General features: G+C 41.5%; 1 pseudogene; it reads left to right on the forward strand.

The window, feature by feature from the left end:
• Positions 1–1,813: 1,813 nt before the first annotated feature.
• On the forward strand, positions 1,814–2,751 carry LOC106008345 (olfactory receptor 2T8-like; annotated as a pseudogene).
• Positions 2,752–5,174: the final 2,423 nt, after the last annotated feature.

A 5,174-nucleotide genomic window follows, 5' to 3' on the forward strand; every position in this document is an offset into this window, starting at 1 on the left:
CCTCTCAGTCCTGCCTGTGTGCCACTCAGTGGAGCAGCAGGAACCTCACAACCAGGCAAAGGAACAAACCAGGTGTGAGCCAGAAGGGGAGCGGGTGACCCCAGAGGAAGGACACACTGACACTGAGAGGGCACTGATGACCCGAGGACATCATGATCAGTGCTTGGAGAAGAAACTCACACTCCCGCACTCGCACAGATACAAACACGTTCCACATGTGAGTGACCTGGTGTAACTCAGTGTGTGCTGAAGAACAATGGTGGTTTCTGGCAGCAGAGGGGGATTTTCAGCTCAGTTTCTATAGAGCTTCAGTTTGGAGAAATGCAGGGACTTTCAGGCCTGGACACCAGTGACAGTCGCTCTGAAATGTGAATGTACTTATTAGGACTACATCAAGATGCACTCCATTTGAATAGCATGAAAAGGAATTTAAGAAGTGTTCTAAGCAGCCCACAGTCACTGAATTACTGATGACTCCTGGGCAGGTCAGATTGAAAGTCCTGCAGCAATGGGGGAGGCTGGAAGAGGAAGATGAGACAGCAGGCTGAGCTCCTGCCCAGTGTGGAGCTGCTGGGCAGAGCAGAGCTCCAGGAGCCAACCCCATGTGAGGGACACTGGTGTGCAGGTCGCAGGTTTAGCAGAGGGAGTGTGAGGTTGAGGAGGGTGACGTGTCACTGTTGCAATAGGCTGAGGCACTCAGTATAAACACTAGGCTCAGCAGTGCTCTGGGCCAGGGTAACACAGTTTCTGTCAGTATTGGTCCTCGGTGTTAGAAGGATGTGTAATGTGTGGGTGCAGGAAAGGCCCCAGATGCCATGAACTCCTTCTGCCATGGAAGATGAGAATCAGACAGTAACCTTGGGAGGGAATTACTGTCTACATCTCTGCAGCCTTTGACAGTTTTATTGAACAGGTTAGAGCAGGTGTGGCAGAAATGGATCAAAGATAGAAATGGGATTAGAAATTTAGATCCTCTTGAGAATGATCGAGGTATTGATGGAGCTTCACTGGTGTATAAAGTACTATGATCTCCCAAGTTCCTAGTAAGTTGGGCATTTGTATGACAGAAGAGCAACAGATCATTACAGCAAAATGCAACTTTTCTCAGCCCCACAATTCCCGCGTGATGTTGCAGCCCTGGAGCCCACAGTCCATGATCCAAACCTCTGCAGTGTGAGGCAACTGAACCATTTCCTCCTGCAGGTTGTGGCTGTCAGGTGTTTAGGCTCAGCATCACACATCACCTAATGCACTGTCCTTCTAAGTTCTATGTCAGAGAGTGTTCAGTCATCTTCTTTGAAAGAAAAAAGGCTTGCAGGGTTAAGCAATGTCAGGGAAGATAACTTGACATTTGTAGATTAAACCTTTGAATGTGTTCTAGATGTGTAAGTTTCATTGTGATGTACATAGCATCCCCATAACTAAAATATTGAGTTGATTCTGCTACTAAAATTATTAACAATGAATAATATAATCCAAGCCAAAATGTGAATGACAAAGCATGTGAATACTTTCCTTCTCATGCATTTTTGTGTCAAGTAATGTTGATAGCAAATTATCAAACTATGAATTTGTTATATTAATCAACACTCAACCTACTAGGTACTCATTACCTAAAATTTGGAAATATAAGAACAGTTTTCAGGTAATTTTATATACAGCTTAAAGCATTTTCCTAGTGTCAGATGAAAGACTTAAGATAGATTTCATTTGTTAAAATCACATTTTTCTAGGAACCTGTGCTTCACATGTGGTGTTGAAATGTGGGAGCCTCCCTCATCTCTTTCCGCTGAGAGCAGCTCCTCTGTTTGAAGTCATGGACCGTGGGAACATGACCACAGATTTCATCCTCCTGGGCCTCTTCAATCACACAACAGCCCACCAGATTCTCTTTGGGGTAATTGTAGCACTTATGGTCACCTCCCTCCTTGGTAATGGCCTCATGGTTCTCCTGATTCACCAAGACCCCCAGCTGCACACGCCCATGTACTTCCTGCTGAGCCAGTTTTCCTTCATGGACATGGTGCTCATCTCCACCATCGTGGCCAAGATGGCAGCTGCCTACTTGACTGGAAACAAGTTCATCTCCCCAGTGGATTGTGGGCTGCAGATCTTCTTCTTCCAGACAACTGGTGGTGTAGAGTGCTTTCTCTTAGGAGCCATGTCCTATGACCGCTATGTGGCTTTGTGCCACCCACTGTAGTATGCCACCCTCATGAGCTGGCCATTGTGTCTGAGAATGGCTTTGGGGTCCTGGCTCCTGGGGGCAGCTGATGGCCTCACGCAGGCTGCTGCTTCCTTGAGCTTCCCCTTCTGCAACAGGCATGAGATCAATCATTTCTTCTGTGAGGCCCCCACACTGGTGCACTTGGCTTGCAGTGACACCTCTGCCTTGAAGTATGCCATGTACTTCTGCTGTGTGCTGATGCTCCTCATCCCCTTGTCCCTCATCCTGATGTCCTACAGCCTCATCCTCACTGCTGTCCTGACTTGCATTCCACAGAAGCCCACAAGAAGGTCTTTGCCACCTGCTCCTTCCATTTGGCTGTGGTAGGACTCTATTATGGTGGTGCAATTTTGATCTACATGAGACCCAAATCCTACAGGTTACTTAAACACGATAAGGTCATGTCTGCATTCTATACCATCTTCACCCCTATACTGAACCCCACGATCTATAGTCTGAGGAAGATCAAGGGAGCCCTGAGGAAGTGTCTCAGCCACTTAAGAAGTGACTTCAGAAGTAACTGATGGTGTTTTTATTTGTTAAAACATCAAACTCTGCATAAAGCATGTGTTTGGGGTTTTATTTTTTTTTAACAGAGAAAGCACTTAAAGCATATATATATATATATATATTTTATATACACACACACAAATATACACAAGTATATGTATATATCTGTTGTTTGATGTTTGCTTTGCAGTTTGGAAGAATCTGTTGATGTTTGCTTTGCAGTTTGGAAGAATCTGTTTGGATTTATTTACTATGGTTTCACTACAATGTCAACTCATGGTTTGGTAAAACTATACATCATAAATCTGACATAAATTTTTATCTAACTCCCCATGATATTTTTTTTTTAAAATTAACTAAATATTAGAGGAATTAACTAAATATTTGAGGATTAATTATTGTCACTTTATAAATGAAGGTATAATTTGCACACAGTTGAATGGCCATATGTGTTTTTCCTCCTACCAGTTTCAATGCACTTGGAACACACACACACACACACACACACACACACACACCACACAGCATCAGAGACATAACTTCCACCTCAGAGTGGTCTTCACAATATTTTCCCAATGAAAACTCACACCCAACACACAGCCACTGTCTGACTTCCATCCACATTCTTCAGTTTGACTCTTCTAAAATTTCATTGTAATGCAATCCAACAGTAGATCTTCCTTGTGTTAAATTTTTTCCAGGATTATAAGTTTACAATATAGCCCACATTTACCTGCCTGTCAGCAGTTTGCACTTTTTTGTTCTTTGCAGTATTTCCTGTGTTAGTGTGCCATATTATTGTTTGTGAGCCCATTATATTGCTGAAGGACATCTGTACTGCCTTTGGTTTGGAACTGTTATGACTAATGCTCCTACAAAACTCTTATGTGATACATTTATTGCTTTTGGTGCCTATATGATGAACTTTTTGTAAAACATTTTGCAATTGTTTGTCTATTTTTAGACTCTGGCCAGGAGTGAACACAAATTCCAATTGTTCCAAATATTAGTAAACTCTTCATTTAAGACAATTTTAATGAGTTTCTAGTAACTTATGTTACTTTCAATTTGAATTTTCCCTACAAGTAAATTATTAAAGACTTAAAAATTAGCTTATAGAATATTTGTATGTATTCTTCTGTGAAGTATTTTGATGTTTGAAAATGGAATCTATAGATGTTTCAAAAGCAAATGCAACAATTGACTCAATAATAGAAAATATATGACTTTAATAAGACTATTAATATTTTTTCAAATACAGGTATATTTTTGGTTACTTCTCATGATTATGTATGTCCTGACATATCTGTTGTCATTCACTGTGTTAAATTTATTTATTTTAACTAACGTGATGATGTATGAAATGTCTCTCCCAACTTCTCCATTCAGTTGGAGAGTATCAGTGTGTACATCTTAGCTATGTTTTATAAAACATAATGGTATTGCACCGGGAAATGATGCCCCTGAATATGTGAAAGCTTTTCAAATAAGAAGTATTTTTGGCTGAAATATAAAATGATTTAAAATAAGAAAAATAGGGGTAAAATAACCTTCTGTTAGCAAATTATTGAACAAGTATAATTTTTAAGCAATAAACTTGACACTGTTAAGAGACTGTTGATTTTACAAAGGAAACAATGATGACTATATGCTCCTCTTATATCTTTCATAAATATGTATTTATTAACATTCTAAGGACAAAGCAAATGAATTAAAAATAACATATTTGAAGATGAATCATTTCATTCATTTACTTCAACTATATTTGAAATGTCTCTGAGCCCCTGTTTCCCAAGGTTTCCCTTTCTTCACAGAGTTTTGAGGGAACTGTTCCCTCTCTCCTGTGATAGAAAAAGTAGAAGGGTCTGGAGGAGACACAGTCAGGAAGCACAGACAGGAGACAGTGCTACAGTCCTCAGTTACTTTGGAAATGCAGCTGAGTCTCACTTCCATGTGACTCTGGCCGAGGCTCATCCTGACTCTTCCAAACTGTCCATTCCTATGTACAGGATATTGTAACGTCAGGTGCCTCGTCCATGTTGGGGGGAGGTGGACAATGAATGGTTTCTAGACACCCTTTTAATTATTATGAAAATAGGATACCACCCTGACCCAGGAGGTTTGTACCAATTTCTAGTTGGTATGATGACAGCATGCTGGAGCCAAGTGCTAAGAAGTCTTGGTTCGTGGTGTGGAAGGTCATTCATAAAGATGGCAATGCCAATGGAACCATGCTGCTTGAAGCTTAGGACTGCATCCTGCCACAGTTGCCCAACTGACAGGCCTATGCTGCTGCCCCTCCAGGAGGTCCACAACATAGGTGGTATCGGTACCATCCCTGTGGGCTGAGTGAAGACTGGTGTTCTCAAACCTGGCATTGTGGTCACCTCTGCTCCAGTCAGTGTCACCGCTGTCATAAACTCTGTTGAAATGCACC

The sequence above is a fragment of the Heterocephalus glaber genome, unplaced genomic scaffold, assembly GCF_053883595.1.
Source record: "Heterocephalus glaber isolate CG9 unplaced genomic scaffold, H.glaber_assembly_v1.0 deba00001461, whole genome shotgun sequence".
Classification (NCBI taxonomy): domain Eukaryota; kingdom Metazoa; phylum Chordata; class Mammalia; order Rodentia; family Bathyergidae; genus Heterocephalus; species Heterocephalus glaber.